Raw genomic sequence first — 21,062 nt, forward strand, 5'->3', positions numbered from 1 at the left:
ATATTTAATTTTTTTTTTTTTTTGTTATTTTTGGCTTTGTTACATTGCATTAAATAATTATGGGGAAACATTGAATTTTTTGTTGTAGTTGTAGTTGTAAGTGTGTTTTTAATGCAAAGAATTGTGGTTTTTGGTTTGAACTTTACCTCTGTGTGTGGGAGGATTTGAAGATGCAAGGAATGCAATTGACATTTCCGGAAATGTATTGGAGGAGGGAAAAATGTAAGTAAGCAATCTGGGTTATAGATTTAACGCATTTTTATAAATCTCTTGGAAAATAATAAAAAGTTGTCCTATAGAACTTTCCCAAAAATTTTAAACAGGGTGTGATAAAAAAAAAACTGCAAACCACTTCAGACTGCTGTGATTTCTAAGCCACTCGTCCGACAGCTGTTCAAATTACTCCAGTGATAGCTCATTATATTGTTTACAAGCCTACAAAAGCATTTTGGTGAGAATTTTCCAGAAACGGAGTTATTCGCGATGGAATTCAAGCGTGATAGTGTGATTTCTTTATATTTGGCACTCCACTCCAGCATTTAAATGTGAATAAATCTTTTGTGTCTCATACCATCGCTAGTTACCATGATACTGGAAACGTAGCCAGACGTCAAGGAAGTGGACGGATGAAAACAGCAACACCAGCAGAAATGGTTCGAAAAGCAAAGAAGCGACTTAATGGAAACCTCGTCGCAGTGGCCGAAAAATGGCTCGAGAGATGAACGTACCGCAATATTCCATTCGGCAAACATTGAAAAAAAAGCTCAGGGTAAAGCCATTGAATTTCCAAAAAGTTCGCGAACTTACCCCCCAAACGGAAAGAAAATAGACTCAAAAGAGCTTAAGAGTTGCTTCGCTTGGCCAAAAGTGGTGAACTGTCGAATTTGGTTTTCTCCGATGAGAAAATATTATCGCGTCGCAGTGGCCGAAAAAAGGTTCGGGAGCTGAACATATCGCAATATTCCGTTCGGCAAATATTGAAAAATGCAATTCATTGAAATCCATTGAAATTCCAAAAGGGGCAAGAACTTACACCGCAACAGAAAGAAAATAGACTTAAAAGAGCCAAAGAGTTGCATCGCTTGGCCGAAAGTGGTGAACTGCCGAATTTGGTTTTCTCCGATGAGAAAACATTCGTTGTCCAGCAGTTTGTAAATAAACAAAATTATCGTGTTCACTTGCCAAAGAGGTCAGCTGAAAATGTGCACCTTCGATTGGCCACCAAAATTCAAGCGCTAGCCATGGCTATGGTGTGGGCCGCCATAACAACCGATGGTCGCTCTCCGCTCCTATTACTCGACCTTGGCATCAGAATAAATGCCGAATATTATCGCGAAAGTATTCTAGAGGGTGTAGTTGGGCATGCAAACATTTTGGCCGCAGACCTTGGACATTCCAATAGGACTCAGCACGCGCCATTCAAAAATGGCTACAAAATTAAGTTCCTCGCTTCATTACCAGCGTACAATGGCCACTACAATCTCCGGATACCAATCCATTGGACTATTGTGTCTGGAGTATTTTGGAAAGCAAGGTTGACACTAAACAATACCCAAGTGGCGATCACCTCAAGCAAGCGCTTCGCCGGGAATGGGTCAAAATACCGCGTGTGACGGTTTCATTGGCCGTTTGAAGGCCATAATTCGTGCCAAAGGTGGCCAATTCGAACAAATCTAAACTTATTCTAAAATTTGTTGCTATTTCCGACATTTTTTGCTTCCATTCAATAAAATTTAAAAAAACAATATATACAAATTATGGCATTTGACTTTGTTGTAGTTTTTTTATCTCACCCTGTAGGTGCTTGTAAAAATGTTCCTTGAAAAATATTTTTTAAAAATCCAGCTCTTCTGTCCGTTGGTCCTTGAAGGTCCTTTTTTATAAATCCACATTTATTGTTGTGTAGGTCCTTGAGAAATATTTTTAAAAAAATCTAGGTATTGGTTCTTGAAATATTCTTTGCAAATTCAATTTTGGTGGTGGGTAGGTCCTTGAAAAATATTTTTTAAAAAACTTTTTTTTTTTTGGTCTCCAGGTTCTAGAACAAATATTCTTTAAAAATCACGGTTTGTTGGCATGTAGGTGTTTGAAGGCCCTTCTTTGGAAAGCCACGACTGTTGATGTGTAAGTCCTTGAAAAAAAAAATTCTTTAAAAATCCACGTTTGTTGGTGTGTAGGTCCTTGAAAAAAATTCTTAAAAAATACACTTTTGTTGGTGAGTAAGTCCTTGAAAAATATTGTTAAAAAAAATCCAGGTTTTTAGGTCTATAGCTCCTTGAAAAATATGAAGGTCCTTCTTTAAAATTCCGGTTTTTTTTAATCCAAGTTTGTTGGTGTGTAGGTCGTTGAAAAATATTCTCAAATAAATTCATTTTTTTTGGGTCTAGAGGTCTTTGAAAAAATAATCCATAAAAATCCAGCTTTGGTGTTGTGTAGGTCGTTGGAAAAAATAATCTTTAAAATTCCACGTAGGTTTGTGTGAAGGTTCTTGAAAAATATTCTTTAAAAATCCAGGTTTTTGGGTCTATAGGTCCTTAAAAATTTTCTTAAAAAATAGGTTTGTTAGCCTGTATTTCCTTAAAGGTCCTTCTCTAAAAATCCTGTATTTTTGGTCTCTAGGTGCTTGAAAATTTATTCCTTAAAAATTCAAGTTTGTTGGTCTGTATATTCTGGAAAACATATTCTGAAAAAATCCAGCTCTTCTGGGTCTATAGATCCTTGAAAAAATATTCCTTAAAAATACAAGTTTGTTGTGCTGTAGGTTTAGGAAAACATATTTTGAGCAAAAAATCCAGGTAGTCTAGGTCTATAGGTCTTTGAAAAAAATCCACGTTTGTTGCTCTAAATCCTTGTAGATCCTTTTTTAAAAATCCACGTTTGTTGGTGTGTAGACCCTTGAAAGATACTTTTTTAGAATCCAGGTTTTATTGGAATAGGTCCTTGAAGATCCTTCCTTTTTTGTGTGTAAGTACTTGATGGTCCTTCTATAAAAATTCCATGTTTGTGTGTGTGTGTGGGTCCTTGAAAAAATATTCCTTAAAAGTCCAGGTTTGAAGGTCCTAAATGGTCCTTCTTTAAAGATCCATGTTTGTTGGATAAGGTCCTTGAAGGTCCTTCTTCTAAAATCCCTATTTGTTGGTGCGTAGGTCCTTGAGAAACTATTTGTGTACCCTCCACCATAGTATGAGGGATATATTAAGGTTGTTGATAAAATTTGTATATTATGTCTGCAGAACTTCTGGTATTAAAAAAAGGTCATATAGGTACACGTTTGGTCCACATAATTGTACCTCCCTATTTTCGGTATTTTGGTGATTTTAACGACATTATTCACCGGAAATGTTTCAAATTTGGTATTTGAAGTTCGTAATGGATACTACAACCTATGACAGAAAATTGTCTTTGCAGGTCCACGTTTTGGTATAGTCCACACATAATAGTAACTCCCTATATTCGACATTTTCGGTGATTTTAGCTACATTATTCACCGATTTATTTTCAAGTTTCGCATTTGAATAGAGCTTATGACAAAAGTTGCCTCTGCAGGTCCACGTCGTCGTATAGACCCTTATATAATGGCTACATTCGATATTTTTAAGATTTTAACAGAAATTTTAACGGATTTTCTTTTGTTTTTTTTTAATTGCCACATTCGTTCCAAATAGTGGAGGGTATTAAAAGTTCGGACCAACCCGGGCCGTCTTTTTACTTGTTTAAATTTAAATCTTGTATTGTTTTTTTATTTTTTTTTTAATTTGCCCACTGCCCAAATAATCTCCCTCCCTCTTCAATACCTCTCATGCCTTAAAGAAAAAAAAAACAATTACATCACCACAAGTGTTCACCTGGAATTACAAAAACAAAAACTAATTGAAAACAACAAAAGCCACAGCATGTCACCGATTCTATTATCGAGGATTGTTGACACAACCGAACGTTTCGCATAATTTTCGATGTGTTTTTGTTTTGCTGTTGTTTTTTTCTCCCATCTCCTTGATGCCTACATTCAAGGTGCTGTGAACCCCCAACCTCCCAGTGGTCTCATAACACAGAGTATCGCATAACATTCTTAGAACGAAATATGAAAGTTTACTATTTGTACACCTACAAAACAAAAAACATGACAATTCGAAGAATTTCGGCCTAACCTTAAGCCAATGACAGCCAGAAGTGGCCAAGTTTCTTCCAATGTATTAACAATATGGAATTACATAATTTCTATGGAATTAATTATTTTTGTGAAATTACACAATCGCAGTAGCATGACAGCCATTTCCTCAATTCTTCCATTTCGAGTCGGACGTAAAGGGGGACAATCACACACACACAGCAATTGTTGACATCTAAATCAAACATTGACTTCAATTGAAACGAATTGAAAAGAAAAGTGGAAAAATATGAAAATGTATAAAACCATGGTACAACTGTTTTTTATTTTCGAAACATGAAACGCATAGAAGACGATTTAGGACCACAACAGGAAGTCCGAAAAAAAATTGAAAAAAAAAATTTGGCCAAAAAGTTCTAAAATTAAATTAAAACACTATATTTTTTCAATGAAAAAGGATAAAAAAAAAACAAAATTTTTTGAGCGTAAAATCCTTAAAAAAATCAAAAATGTTTAAAAAAATTGGGCTTTTTAGGGAAAATCCTCAGAAACCCCATCATTTTGACTGGGAAAACTTAAGAATATTTTTAAAAATATCTTTTAGTTGTTAGCAAAAGATCCTTGACGACTTTTGGTGAGGAGATTCCTAAACAAAAAAATCTTAAAAATCCTCAACCTTTTCAAGAGTTTCTTAAAAATGTTATTTTACAGGCATTCCACATTATTTTTAAAAAGTCTGTGCTTTTGACCTGTTGTGGGTCGGTTCCAGAAAGAGTAGACCGATATATTCCATCTTCACAGTATCTTCTGTCTGTTGGTCCTTGAAGATCGATTTTTAAAAATCAACGTTTGCTGTTGCCTGGGTCCAGATAATTTCGTCTATAGATCCTTGAAAAATTATTTGCAAATACAATTTTGGCGTTGTGTAGGTCCTTGAAAAATATTCTTTAAAAATTCGTTTGTTTTTGAGTCTCAAGTTGCTTGAAAAAATATTCTTTAAAAGTCGAAGTTTAATGGCAAGTAGGTCCCTGAAGGTCCTTCTTTAAAATCCGCGATAGTCGGTTTGTAGGTCCTTAAAAAAAAAATCTTTAAAAATCCAGGTTTGTTGACGTGTAGGTCCTTGAAAAAAAAAATTCTTAAAAAATCTTTGTTGGTGTGTAGATCCTTTGAAGACATTGTTAGCAAATCCAGGTTTTTATTTTTTGAAAAATATTTTTAAAAATCCGTTTTTTTGGTCTCTAGGCCCTTGAAAAAAATATTACTTAAAAGTCGAAGTTTGTTGGCATATAGGTCCCTGAAGGTCCTTCTTTAAAAATCCGCATTGGTCGGTTTGTAGATCCTTGAAAAAATTCTTTAAAAACCCGCGATTGTCGGTTTGTAGTCCTTGAAAAAAAAATTCTTTAAAAATCCGCGTTTGTCGGTTTGTAGGTCCTTAAAAGAAAAATTCTTTAAAAATCCACGTTTGTTGGTTTGTAGGTCCTTTAAAGATATTCTTAAAAAAATCTAGGTTTTTAGGTCATGAGTCCTTGAAAAAAATATTCTTTAAAAGTCCAAGTTTGTTAATCTGCATTTCCTTGAAGGTCCTTCTTTGAAAGTAGAAATAATGGGCCGTGTGAAATATGAAGAGAACCGGATGCTTATTTCGGTTTTCATGATCGTTTTAGTTATTCAGAACATTGACCCGTTGTGGGGGGGGGGGGGGGGGGGGGGGGGGCACCAGAAGGAATGGTTCGAACTCTACCATCTTTATGACAGATCTTGTGTTGATGGAAATATTGAGATGTGCCAAGTCCGAATGAAATCGGATTTTAATTTGGCGTTTTATAAGCTTCATGGATATTGAAAATGTTGACCCTTTTGTGGGGGAGGTACCAGCAGGAGTGGTCCGACATATTCCACCTTTACACCACATCTTGGGAAAATAAAAATATTGTGATGTGTCTAATTTGAAAACAAACGGATACTTGCATCTCACTTTTAAAAGACTTGTAAATATTCGAAATTTTGACCCTTTGTGAGGGAGGTACTTGATGGAGTGGACCGATATTGTCCATTTTCGCACCTGACCTAGCACTGATACAAATATTAGGATTTCCAAAATTGGACCAAAATCGGATGATCTTTTCTTTTTCTGTGCCGTCAAATATTTTCTTTAAAAATTATGACCTTTTGTGGGGAAGGTACTAGAAAGAGTGGGTCGATATTGCCCGTTTTCGAACACGATCTAAGTTTGATCATAATATTACGGTGTACCACGTTTGGACCAAATCGTATACTCCCTTCGTTATTACACCAGACAGACACACGAACGGACATCCCTAGATCGACTCCAAATGTCCTGGAACGGATTTTGTCCAAAGAGACCTAGAGTCTAAAAAAGTTATTTCGATGGGGCCGTTTTGGCCGTATAAAATGATATATACCCTCTGTAGCCATATGACTGAGGGTATAATTAATTCAATCGGTCAATCGAAATGGAATCCAAAGTTTTCTAAATGTTTGCCTCTTGCGAGGAAGATACCAGAAAAAGTGGTCCGATGTTAATTAATAAAATTAAAAAAAGCACCTAAGTTTAGCCGGACCGAACTTTCAATGCACTCCACCAATTGCAAGGAAGTTCAAAATTTTGAAAAAAATTGCGAATAAATAAAATAGAGTGACTCTACGAAGACGAGGACATACATGAGTAGTTATACCCTACAACACTATGTGTTGGGGGTATTATAAGTTTGATTGGGCCAGAATTTATGTAACACCTCGAAATATTGGTTTCCCATATAGGAAAGTATATATGGATCTTCCTAGCTCGCCGAGCTGAGTCGATCTAGCTATGTATGTCCGTCCGTCCGTCCGTCTGTCCGTCTGTCCATGTTAATTTGTAATCACGCTACAGGTCGCAATTATGGTCCGATCCTTACGAAATTTTGCACGAAGGTGGGGTTAGGGTCAGAATAGAAGCCTATTTCTTTTGGAGATGATCGCCAAATGTTTAGGGGTTGAAATGGACCAAACACTGAAAAAATGTCGGATTTTGCAGTAGCTATACAGGTCGCAATTATAGACCAATCGACGGAATTTCGCATGTAGCTAGAGTTTAGGGCGGGGAAGAAGCCTACAAATTTGGGTGGTCATCGGATAATATTTAGCGGGTAAATAGACCATATCTTTCAAAATTTTTCATTAAACCGTGAATATTTTAAATACCGACGAAATCACAAAACCATGTTAAGGTTACTTCTGACCTTTACATTGATGTTAACATCCAACAAATCGGATATATAGCAAAATCTGTGCGATATATATGTTTATCAAAGAAGATATGCTTGAAAAATCTCTTATATGTCGAGAACGGCTGAACTGATTTCGACAGTTCTCATTAATTCAGAATGGCCTCTTGACAGGAAAGAAAAACGTCTAAAAAAATCGCATAAAAATATCTCTCTAAAGATGAAAATATTGATTTTCTAACATTTCTCATATTTTTTCAATTTTGTCATATTTTTGGCATATTTTAATTTTGAATTAAACATTTGGAAATATTTCTACAGCTAATAAAACTAAGTAGTTAGGATATCAGGATATCATATACAGATCGCATTTATGGCCCGATCCTTACGAAATTTTGCATGGGCATAAGATTAGGGTCAGAATAGATGCCTACTCTTTTTGGAGATGATCGCCATATATTTAGGGGTTGAAATGGACCAAAAAAACTGCAAAATTTTCAGCAGGTCGTAATTATCGCCCGATCCTCACGCATATTTGAATGGGGGTTACCGGACATTGCAAAAGCCAAGCAATTTTGGATGGCCATCCAAAAATATTCAATGTGTGAAATAGTTTGCCAACTTTTGTCGACAAAATACGAAAATGTCCATTACAGTGACTTCTTGGAGAATTCACAAATACAGGAAAGACGCACTTCTGACTATTTCGTTAACGCTGATTTCGTTGAAGAATATAGTCAAATGTCTGTATCTCATATAGATGCGTTTCAGTCAAAAACCAATAATAAATGTTAGTCTTTTGCCACTTCTGAGAGATTATAGGTCTTTGGGAAATAGTGGTTCCAGATCCAGGAAGACCATTTACGTGCAACATCTACCAATAAATTGGAAATGAGCAAATTAGTTTAAGTTGCTATTATTCGAAAATTAGAGAACGAAACCCACAATATCTTGTGGAATTCTTTCGAGTATCTATGTAAACTGTATCGTTTATTATAGTGTTGTAGGGTATTCAACGGTCGGCCCCGCTCGACTGTAGCCTTTGCTTACTTGTTTTTTTTTTGGCTTTAGTACCCATTATAACCTTCAATTACGAAATTTAAAACAATTCCGTTGAATAATGTCGCTAATATCAAAATACCGAATATTAGGAGGTTCCGTTGTTTGGGTCTATATGAAGACGTGGACCTATATACGCATTTCTCAGAGGCTGTAGTACCCAATGCGAATTTTAAAAACTAAATTTAAAACAATTCCGGTCGAAAATGTCTCTAAAATCATAAAAATACCGAATATATGCAGCTACACTTATGTGGGGGCTATACAAAGACGTGGACCTGCAGAGACAATTTTCTGTTATAGGCTGTAATACCCATTACGAACTTCAAATGCGAAATTTGAAACAATTCCGGTCTAGAATGTCTGTAAAATTATAAAAATACCGAATAGTGCGAGGTACTGTTGTATGGGAGCTATACGAAGATGTGGGCTTGCATAAGTTTTTTTTTTTTCATAGATTGAAGTATCCATTATGAACTTTAAATACGAAATTTGAAACAATTCTGGTACATAAGGTCGCTAAAATCATCAAGATACCGAACATAGGGAGGTACCGTTATATCAGGGCTATACGAAGACCTGAACCTGCATAGACAATTATTTATTAGCATTACGAACTCTAAATACGAAATTTGAAACTACTCCTACTATACATAAACGTGGACCTATATAGACATTTCTCTTCCAGAGGGTAACATTCTGAAAAAAAACTTTAGTGATTTGTACACAATTCCATTGAGAACTGTAGCTAAAATCATCAAAATACCGAATATAGGGAGGTACGGTTATATGGGGGATATACGATATCGTGGGTATATAGAAAATATTCTTGCAGGAGTTAAAGAAGAAACTCCTTTTGTGGATTTGCAGAAAATTTTATTGAAAAATTTGCCTATAATCATCAAATTATCGTTATATGGGGGCCCTCTTGGACCATCTTCGAGCCTGACCTGCCTTCAGACCAAAGACTGATCTGGGCAAAATTTTAGCTATCTACCTTTCTTTGTTTTGACTGTAGCGTACAAGTACAACAGACGGACAGACGGGGGTTAAATCGTCTTAGAATTTTACGCTGATCAAGAAGATATACACTTTGTTAGGTCTGAAATTCGATGATTTACAAACGAAATGACGAACTTAATATACCCTCCATACTATGTATGGTAGAGGATATAAAAAATATTGAGGAGGCATTTTACATAAGACTCTGTCAATTGAACGGGTCTAAAAACGCTACCCTGCCGTGGTATGATCTGTATTGAAATATTAAATATTTCTCCTAATATTTTGCCATGGTTTGTGGAATTTTTTTAATCACCACTGCTTCCATCAGCATCCATTCCTCATCGCTCTCTCTTTCTCTCTTTCTCTCTTACTCTCTTTTTTATTCCACTGTTCCGCATTAATCCAATGTTAATTCACATTCATGTATGGCGCTCCCCGTTTATGACGTTCAATGTTTAAAGTCCAAACCGTGAGAGATATATTCTGGAAAACCAACGTCATTTAACCTCGTTAAAGTAGTTTCTGGATGTTTTTCAATTACTGGCAATGTGCAACATGTAGCCATGCAACCACTTGAAGATGTGTGGCACGTGACCATACATATTTACAAACATATGAATATCTAGAATGTTTGGTGGAGGATATTTTTGGTAAAACAAAGTTATTGAGGAAAGAAGCAAGTTTTCCTTAACAAATTGAGGAATGAATGTCTGTGGCGTTAAGACAATTTTCGTGAGACTCCGTCAAATTTTTTAAGACAAGGAGACGAAAATTTTTATAGAGATTGGTTCATATTTGGATATAGCTACCATATATATCTTCATGTGATTTCACATTTCTTGGGCCTAAAATGTGTAATATGAGCTCAAATCGGATTGAATGAATCGGATTTGATGAATATCGGTTCAGACACAAATGCCTTCGCAAATTTAGTAGAAATCGATTCAGAGGAGGATATTCCTCCCATATATTAGTTCCTTCCGTAACGATACCTCCCGATATTGGTTATTTTGATGATTTTAATTATGATGAGAATTTTCCAGAAAAAAAGTTATTCGTGTAGAGTCCAAGCGTGATAGTGTGATTTCTTTATATTTGGCTGGAAACCCACAAGTGGCTGTCCAGCATTTAAATGTGTATAAATCTTTTGTGTCTCGTACCATCGCTCGTTACCGTAATACTGTTAGCGTACCCCGACATATGTCAAGGAAGTGGACATAAGAAAACAGCAACATCAGCCGAAAAATGGCTTGTGAGCTGAACATATCACAATACTCCATTCGGAAAATATTAAAAAATGAGCTCGGGGTAAAGCCATTGAAATTCCAAAAAGTGCAAGAACTTACACCGCAACAGAAAGAAAATAGACTCAAAAGAGCTTAAGAGTTGCTTCGCTTGGTCGAAAGTGGTGAAGTGCCGAATTCGGTTTTCTCAGATGAGAAAACATTCGTTGTCCAGCAGTTTGTAGACAAACAACATGATCGTGTTTACTTGCCGAAGAGGTCAGCTAAAAATGTGCACCTTCGGTTGGCCACCAGAACTCAAGCGCCGGCCATGGTGATGGTGTGGGCCGCCAAAACAGCCGATGGTCGCTTTTCGCTCGTATTAATCGAATAAATGCCGAATATTATCGCGAAAATATTCTAGAGGGTGTATTAAAGACTTCGGTACGCAATCATTTTGGCCGCAGACCGCTGGAAATAAAGCGAGGAACCTCATTTTGTAACCATTCTTAAGTGGTGCGTGCTGACTGCGATGGTGATGATGGAAATGCATCACCATCGCACTCAGCACGCGCCATCCAAGAATGGTTACAAAATGAGATTCCTCGCTTCATTTCCAGCGCACATTGGCCACCAAAACCTCCGGATACCAATCCGTTGGACTATTACTGTGTCTGGAGTATTTTGGAAAGCAAGGTTGGCACTAAAAATACCAAAGTGTCGATCACTTCAAGCAAGCGCTTCGCCGGAATTGGACCGAAATACCGCAGAGCAATTTTTTATACCCTCCACCATACTATGGAGGGTATATTAACTTTGTCACTCCGTTTGTAGCTCCTCGAAATACTCATGTCAGACCAAACAAAGTATAAATATTCTTGATCAGCGTAAAATTCTTAGTCGATGTAGCGATGTCTGTCTGTCCGTCTGTTGTAATCACGCTTTCTTTCGATCGAATTGAGATAGAAGGCGACAATTTTGCACGCATTATTCACCGGAATTTTTTCAAATTTGGTATTTGAAGTTCGTAATGGGAACTAAAGTCTGTGACAGCAAATTATCTATGCCGGTCCACCGAAATTGCTTGACATGTTGTATTTGAAGTTCGTAATGGATGCTACAGCCTGTGACAGAAGATTGTCTATGCTGGTACAGGTGTTCGCCCAGCTCCGATATAACGGTACCTTCCTATATACGATATTTTGATGATTTTAGCTACATTATTCCCAGTTTATTTCAAGTTCTGAATTTGAATTTGGCTATGACTTATGACAAACAATGCCTATGTAGGACCACGTCGTATGGACACCAATATAACGGCTATATTCGGTATTTTTAAAATTTTAACAGAATTTTTTAAGGATTTTATTTCCAAATTCGTTCCTAATGGTCTGAAGTTCGGCCCGAACTAACTTCTTTTTAACTTGTTCCTTATATTTCCAAAAATTTCGACAGTGATTTTTTGACTCGTTTAAATTTGCCTAAATTTAGTCAATATGAGTTTCAAAATTTATATAAATATTCGTATTCACTGCAATATTTGTAATACAACAACAACAACAAACAACTCGAAACAATCGGTTTCGTTTCGGTTTCGTTTTTTTTTTAAACGCTGTCTGTCACACATATCAATTGACAATAATTACACCGAATTAATTGCATTGTTTGTTCTACATTATATTTAGCTGTGAACTGGCTCTCTAGCTATGTCCGATTGTATGTACGTGTGTTGACATGTTTAAATAGGTTTGTCATGCAGCCGCTGGCAACACAGCCAACTCTGTACTTTGAACAATCATTTTGCGGTGGGGTGTTGATGTTGTTGTAGCTGCTGTCAACTGCATCGGGGCAATCCGATCCTTTTGTTTGTTTATTTAATTTCAAATAATTCAGTCAACGAAAAATGTTCGAGAAGTTTGGAATGTTTTTTTTTTTTTCTCAACCATGGCACTACCATAACGGCGGCAGTGACACTAACTGTTCGTTGTCATGCCGTTTTGAGAGATTTTCTTTGGAGAAACCCCTCTTTGAGCTTGGGTGGGGAGATGCTGGGCTACTGCTGCTGTTCTTTTCGTCTGTAAGTGTTGTTTTATATTCTCCACCATTGTATGGAGGGTATATTAAGTTTGTCAAAGTATATACGTATATTCTCGATCAGCATCGAATTCTATGTCGATTTAATGATACCCGTCTGTCTGTTTGTCACTCAGTCCGTCTGTGGGAATCACTGTAGCTTCCGAACGAATTGAAGTAGGTGGATAAAATTTTACTAAAATGTGTGTTTGGTTTGCAGGACTTTTGATATTAAAAATGGGCTCTATAGGTCAACTTTTAGGTATAGCCCGCATATAACTGCTCCTCCCTATATTCGGAATTTTGATTGTTCGCATACAACCTACATTGTTCACCGGAATGGTTTCCAATTTCGTATTTGTAGTTCGTAAGGGTACTACATCCTGTATAAAAAACGTCTTCGTACCCCACACATAACGGCAATTCATTTTTTTCGGTTTTTTGGTAATATTAGCTACACTATTTAACGGGATTGTTTTAAACTTCGTATTTCAGGTTTTAATTGATACTACAGCCTATGACAAAAAATTGCGTATGCAGGCCCTTGTTTTCGTATAGCCCTTTTTCGACAGTTTTTTTTCACATCTTGCAAGTTTCTTCCAAATGGTGGAGGGCATTAAAAGTATATTGAATGGGGTGGAAATTAGAGGAGGTCTTCTTCTAGAGAAGATCGTAAGATCTTCTACCATAGAAGAGCAGAAGGTCTTCTTGCTCCATAGAAGAGCAGAAGGTCTTCTTGCTCCATAGAAGAGCAGAAGGTCTTCTTCCATAGAAGAGCAGAAGGTCTTCTTCCATAGAAGAGCAGAAGGACATCTTCCATAGAAGAGCAGAAGGTCATCTTCCATAGAAGAACAGAAGGTCTTCTTTCACAGAAGAGCAGAAGGTCTTCTTCATCCATAGAAGAGCAAAAGGTCTTCTTTCACAGAAGAGCAGAAGGTCTTTTTCCTCCATAGAAGAGCAGAAGGTCTTTTTCCTCCATAGAAGAGCAGAAGGTCTTCTTCATCCATAGAAGAGTAGAAGGTCTTCTTGCTCCATAGAAGAGCAGAAGGTGTTCTTGCTCCATAGAAGAGCAGAAGGTCTTCTTGTTCCATAGAAGAGCAGAAGGTCTTCTTGCTCCATAGAAGAGCAGAAGGTCTTCTTGCTCCATAGAAGAGCAGAAGGTCTTCTTGCTCCATAGAAGAGCAGAAGGTCTTCTTGCTCCATAGAAGAGCAGAAGGTCTTCTTGCTCCATAGAAGAGCAGAAGGTCTTCTTGTTCCATAGAAGAGCAGAAGGTCTTCCATAGAAGAGCAGAAGGTCTTCCATAGAAGCGCAGAAGGTCTTCCATAGAAGAGCAGAAGGTCTTCCATAGAAGAGCAGAAGGTCTTCCATAGAAGAGCAGAAGGTCTTCTTGCTCCATAGAAGAGCAGAAGGTCTTCTTGCTCCATAGAAGAGCAGAAGGTCTTCTTGTTCCATAGAAGAGCAAAAGGTCTTCTTCCATAGAAGAGCAGAAGGTCTTCTTCCATAGAAGAGCAGAAGGTTTTTTTCCTATGGAAGATCGGAAGACCCTCTCCTATAGAAGACCAAAATGTCTTCTTTTATAGGTGACCAAACAGGTGTTTTTCTATAGAAGAACAGAAGTTCTCTTTTGTGGGAGGCCAGAAGGGCTTCAGGTTCAGAAGATCAAAAGTCTTTTGGTTTAGAACACCAAAAGATCTTCTTTTCGACTCGGAGTCTAAAGGGGTGCAATTCTCGAGTTGAAGATTTTCTCCTATAGAAGAATGAAATTTATTTTTCTGTGCAGGACTAGAAGGTTTTCTTGTATGAATGTCGAAAAGGTCTTCCCGTATGGAATACAAGATGGATGGACTTTGTGTAGAAAAACTGAAAGTTCTTTATATTAAAAGCCATTGTAAGCGTCTATACACACCTTTTTATATGTCTACGGTCCATAAAAATGCTTTTCAATTTATATGCTGCGAGAGGGAGATCTCTGAAACATTTTCCTTCTGTTTTTTTTTTTTTTTTATTTTTCCAACACTGTCCCACAGTGTCCACAAAACTCCATACAATAATTGCTTGGAGCAATCATATGCTCATGCACACACACACATACACACATACAAATCGCCAATACAATTAAAACAATAGTTTGACACTTGCTATTTATTCCGAACATTCTCGATTGTTTCAGGGCATCAAATCATCCATGGACAGCCACCCAGCCATCCAATCATGCCTTTGCTTGACAAACAGAAAATGTCAATGATAATGGATCAATGAATGCTCTGGCAGACACTCCAAAACAGGATATCCGTAGAATGTGTTGAGATTTAACCTGCTGCTGCTGCTGCTGCTGCTGCTGCTGCTGCTGATGTTTTTGTCAGTTGTCAACAGCAAAAGAAGGGGATAAGGACAATATTGTCTATTCCTCTCCCCCCCCCCCTTTCTCATTTATTGGTATCTACCATACCTGGTGACAATCAAGTGCAACAAAATTGAATAGGAATATATGCAGCTGTGTGAAGAGGAGATCCATGAAAGGATACCAGTTTTGATTTGTTTTCAAATTGACTGTTGATGACAGCAACAATGGCTGGCATTCATATCCATCAGCTCTACTACCCGGCAATGGAATTATGTTAAGTGGGAAAACAGCTGTCATGGCATTTAATTGACAGTGAAGCCTTGCAAAAGAGTCAGGGCCACATACATGAAAACGTGGCATGAGCGTGAAAGGACTTCTCAGGGGTGCTATCTGGGTGGTCAGAAGGAAATAATTAGGAAATCCCTGAAATCACAGGACTTCTCACACTCTCCCTAAAATATTTGAGGCAGACTAGGTTTCCTCTGGAAATTCTTTTCCCCATTTTGACTTATCACCCAGAATATGAAGGCCATTGCAGGCCACAATTTATTTAATTAATATCTACAGTATTTCAATTACAGTAATTTGTGGCACAGAAACGAGTCCTTGACGCAGGCTATCAAATCATTTGACAATTATTGTTTTCTGATGTCCAATACGAGCTGTTATTGACATAATTAACTCAAGTGGTTAATAATTTAACCGCATAAAATGTCCATTGAAATAATTGTCAGATTAATGATGATTGATATATTAATTGAATGTGGTAAAGTGTCGGATAAACGGTACACGTGTCGACTGTTGAAGGACCTGAAAATGAAGTTTTGTTACAATATAGCAATGTTAGGAAGTAAAGCGTAGAAATTGTTTTAATACATGTCAAGGATAGGGGCGTATGAACAACGTCAGCACTTATACGCAATGTTGTACCAAGGAGAAATTTTAATTTTTATAACCTCCATCATAAAGTTGATCAGAGATATGGTCGGTGTCATGCTTCAATAATCGAAATGTCATAAAATAAAAAAGGAGAGTAGACTTTAAAACGTACTCTTCGAGCGCACCCTATCACATGAAATAGTAAGCAATACGGAGTTGTGGCTTAGAGTGAAATACCAATTGTAGATCTTCAGTATTCTTAAATTAAATACAAAACAAGTTAAAAAGCAGTACGTTCGGCCGGACTGAATTTTGAATACCCTCCACCAATTGGAACAAATTTAGAAATTTTTAAAAAATAAAATCCTTAGAAAATTCTGTTAAAATTTTAAAAATGCCAAATATTGCCGTTACATTGGGGTCTATGCGACGTGGACCTACATAGGCATTGTTTGTCATAAGCCATCACCATATTCAAATTCGAAACTTGAATAATAATGTAGCTAAAATCTTCAAAATATCGTATATAGGGAGGTACCGTTATATCGGAGCTGTGCGAAGACCTGGACCTGCATAGACAATTTTCTGTCACAGGCTGTAGCATCCATTACGAACTTCAAATACCACATCTCAAACAATTCCAATGGGTATTGTACATAAAATTGTCAAAATACCGAAAATAGGGAGGTACTAATATATGGGAGCTATACGAAGACCTGGACCTGCATAGACAATTTTCTGCCACAGACTGTAGTTCCCATAACGAACTCTAAATACGTAATTTGAAACAATTCTATTGAATAATGACACTAAAATTATCAAAATACCGAATATTGGGAGGTACCACTATCTGGGGGCTATAAGAAGACCTGGACCTGCACAAATAATTTTCTGTCTTAGGGTGTAGCATCCATTTCGAACTTCAAATACCAAATTTGACACAGTTCCGGTAAATAATGTCGCTAAAATCATCCCAATACCGAATATCGAGAGGTACCATGGAGGCTATAAAACGTGGACCTGCATAGACAATTTTCTGGCATAGGCTGAAGTATCCATTACGCACTTCAAATACAAAATTTGAAATAATTCCGGTAAATAATGTCGGTAAAATCATCGAAATACCGAATATCGGGGGTATCGTTATATGGGGGCTATACGAAGACGTGGACCTACATGGCCCATTTTCTGTCTTAAGCTGTAGTATCTATTACGAACTTCAAATACAAAATTTGAAACAATTCCGGTAAATAATGTCGCTAAAATCATCAAAATACCGAATATCGGGAGGTACCTTTATATGGGGCCTATACAAAGACGTAGGTCCACGTCCACGTCCATGACCCATTTTCAATACAAAAAGTCCTGCAGACATAATACACATTTGAGTTAAATTTTATCAACCTACTTTATTTCGTTCGGAAGCTAGAGTGATTTCCACAGACGGACAGACGGACGGACATCGCTAAATCGGCATAGAATTTTATGCTGATGAAGAATATATATACTTTGTGCCGGCCGACTTTATGATACCATACACCAGTTTGTACATTTAGTAGAGCTAGCCATAAAAATAAATCATGTTTTGCATTTAAAGCTGTTATAATTTAAAGCCAAAAGCAACTAATATATGGGAGGTATATCCTCCTCTGAATCGATTTCTACTAAATTTGCGGAGACATATGTGTCTGAACCGATATTCATCAATATTCATTCAATTTCAGCTTATATTACACTTTTTGGGCCCAATGAATGAGAAAAAAGGGATGTATATAAAAAGTGTGAGATTTCCAAACCACTCGTCCGACAGCTGTTAAAATTATACCAGTTACAGGTCGTACAAAATCATATTGGTGAGAATTTTCCAGAAAAAAAGTTATTCGTGATGGAATTCAAGCGTGATAGTGTGATTTCTTTATATTTGGCTGGAAAACCACAAGTGGCTATCGTTAGAGCGCTCCAGAATTTAAATGTGAAGAAATCTTTTGCGTCTCGTATCATCAATCGTTACCGTGATACTGATAGCGTAGCCCGACATATGTCAAGGAAGTGGACGAAAGAAAACAGCAACATCAGCAGAAATGATGCGAAAAGTATAGGAGCGAAAAATGGCGGAAAAATGGCTTGTGAGCTGAAAATATCGCAATATTCCATTCGGCAAATATTGAAAAATGAGCTTGGAGTAAAGCCATTGAAATTCCAAAAAGTTCGAGAACTTACGCCGCACCGCAACAGAAAGAAAATAGACTCAAAGAGTTGCTTCGGTTGGCCGAAAGTGGTGAACTGACGAATTTGGTTTACTCCGATGAGAAAACATTCGTTGTTACTTCCCAAAGAGATCAGCTGAAAATGTGTACCTTCGGTTGGCCACCAGAATTCAAGCGCCGGCCATGGTGATGGTCGCAGCCATATTAATCGACCGTGGCATCAAAATAAATGCCTAATATTATAAAATATTATTAAAATAACCACACTTCAGAGGTCTTCCGATATTCTTTAAAAATCCACGTTTCTGGGCCATAAAAATTGTCCTTTTGGTCCCGGAAAAAATTCTTTAAAAATCCACGTTTCTGGGCCATAAAAATTGTCCTTTTGGTCCCGGAAAAAATTCTTTAAAAATCCACGTTTCTGGGCCATAAAAATTGTCCTTTTGGTCCCGGAAAAAATTCTTTAAAAATCCACGTTTCTGGGCCATAAAAATTGTCCTTTTGGTCCCGGAAAAAATTCTTTAAAAATCCACGTTTCTGGGCCATAAAAATTGTCCTTTTGGTCCCGGAAAAAATTCTTTAAAAATCCACGTTTCTGGGCCATAAAAATTGTCCTTTTGGTCCCGGAAAAAATTCTTTAAAAATCCACGTTTCTGGGCCATAAAAATTGTCCTTTTGGTCCCGGAAAAAAATTCTTTAAAAATCCACGTTTCTGGGCCATAAAAATTGTCCTTTTGGTCCCGGAAAAAAATTCTTTAAAAATCCACGTTTCTGGGTCATAAAAATTGTCCTTTTGGTCCCGCAAAAAAATTCTTTAAAAATCCACGTTTCTGGGCCATAAAAATTGTCCTTTTGGTCTCGCAAAAAAATTCTTTAAAAATCCACGTTTCTGGGTTTTAAAAATCCACGTTTTAGAGGCATTCGGTTCCCAGAAAAATATTGTGTAAAATTCAAGGAAAATATTCTCTAAAAATGCAGAAAAATATTTTTTGAAAATCCACGCTTCTGGTTCTTTAAAATTGTTCTGTTCGTTCCCGAAAAATATTCTTCGGAAATCCACGCAAATCCAGAAAAATATTCTTTGAAAATCCACGCTTCTGGTCCTTAAAAATGTTCTGTTTTTTTCAGAAAAATATTCTTTGAAAATCCCCGCTTCTGGTCCTTAAAAATGTTCTGTTTTTTTTTTTCAGAAAAATATTCTTTGAAAATCCACGCTTCTGGTCCTTAAAAATGTTTTGTTTTTTTTTCTCAGAAAAATATTCTTTGAAAATCCACGCGTCTGGTCCTTAAAAATAATTCTTTTGGTCCACGAAAGATATTCTTCAAAAATCCACGCCTCTGGTCCTTGATTGTTCTAAAAATCCACGCCTCTGGTCCTTGATTGTTCTAAAAATCCACGCCTCTGGTCCTTGATTGTTCTAAAAATCCACGCCTCTGGTCCTTGATTGTTCTAAAAATCCACGCCTCTGGTCCTTGATTGTTCTAAAAATCCACGCCTCTGGTCCTTGATTGTTCTAAAAATCCACGCCACTGGTCCTTGATTGTTCTAAAAAATCCACGCCTCTGGTTCTTGAAAATTGTTCTAAAAATCCACGCCTCTGGTCCTTGAAAATTGTTCTAAAAATCCACGCCTCTGGTCCTTGAAAATTGTTCTAAAAATCCACGCCTCTGGTCCTTGAAAATTGTTCTAAAAATCCACGCCTCTGGTCCTTGAAAATTGTTCTAAAAATCCACGCCTCTGGTCCTTGAAAATTGTTCTAAAAAACCACGCCTCTGGTCCTTGAAAATTGTTCTAAAAATCCACGCCTCTGGTTCTTGAAAATTGTTCTAAAAATCCACGCCTCTGGTCCTTGAAAATTGTTCTAAAAATCCACGCCTCTGGTCCTTGAAAATTGTTCTAAAAATCCACGCCTCGGGTCCTTGAAAATTGTTCTAAAAATCCACGCCTCTGGTCCTTGAAAATTGTTCTAAAAATCCACGCCTCTGGTCCTTGAAAATTGTTCTAAAAATCCACGCCTCTGGTCCTTGAAAATTGTTCTAAAAATCCACGCCTCTGGTCCTTAAAAATTATTCTTTTGGCCTCGTAATATATATTTTATTATTTTATATTAACTCAAGTTGCTCATACGCCAACAGTATTTATTTGCCCGACTTCCGTTTATTTCTTTCATAGGAGAGGATATCTCATTCTCTCTCCCTTTCCCATGGCTTTTTTTATACATAAGTTCTACTATTATTCTACTTTGTCTCTTTAATAATAAGACCAATTTCCCACCCTTTGCCCCCCCTCTGCCTTCATAATATCCAATTATAAAATTGTTGTTTGAGAAAATAGAAATCTGAGCTAAACTTACCTTCTTTTCCACGAATTAATAAATCCCTTTCACCGATGAACTCGAAATAACAACTGCAACGAAAGAAAAAGGAAGAAATGAACAATTATGGCATAATGCCAACATCAAACAACAACAACAACTACAAATTCAAAGAAAAGTTTTATTATAAAATAATAATAATGACTGTCGTCGTTTCCTTTGTCGAGCCGGAGGCAAAGGGAGACCATTATTGGAATGTTGGAAGAAATTATTTGAAGCAGTAATTGAGCATTAAATAGGCAATGTAGGAAATTAATTTAAATGTCAGGTGTTGGTTAGAGGTTAAATTTGTTGGGAAATTAGGAAAAATGTTGTAGAAAGGTCTTAATTATATCGGGTTTCAGGGAAATACATTTCAGGTCAAATTAAAAAAAAAAACTAAGCATTTTGTATCAGCTAATGAATGAAGGTCACATTGAACTCCTTTGGTTGCTTTTCAAGAGATTATCTCTTTACTCTTGTGATGTTAAGCCGTCTGTGTGTGTGAGAGTAACAAAAATGAGGTAGTAGGCAATGTTATTGTGATTTCGCAAAAAAGGCTATTTTGTAAAATTCCAGACG

The 21,062-nt window shown here is 36.9% G+C and overlaps 1 protein-coding gene across 1 annotated transcript in view; it reads right to left on the reverse strand.

Annotated features, from left to right (window-relative positions):
* LOC101895781 (protein FAM13A) overlaps window positions 1-21,062 on the reverse strand; it is a 175,629-nt gene that overhangs the window by 145,440 nt on the left and 9,127 nt on the right. Inside the window, exon 2 of the mRNA XM_059125790.1 lies at window positions 20,481-20,533. The gene's annotated coding sequence lies outside the window, so the exon portion shown is untranslated. The remainder of the gene's footprint in view (window positions 1-20,480; window positions 20,534-21,062) is intronic.

This window comes from Musca domestica, unplaced genomic scaffold (genome assembly GCF_030504385.1).
Source record: "Musca domestica strain aabys unplaced genomic scaffold, Musca_domestica.polishedcontigs.V.1.1 35, whole genome shotgun sequence".
NCBI lineage: Eukaryota > Metazoa > Arthropoda > Insecta > Diptera > Muscidae > Musca > Musca domestica.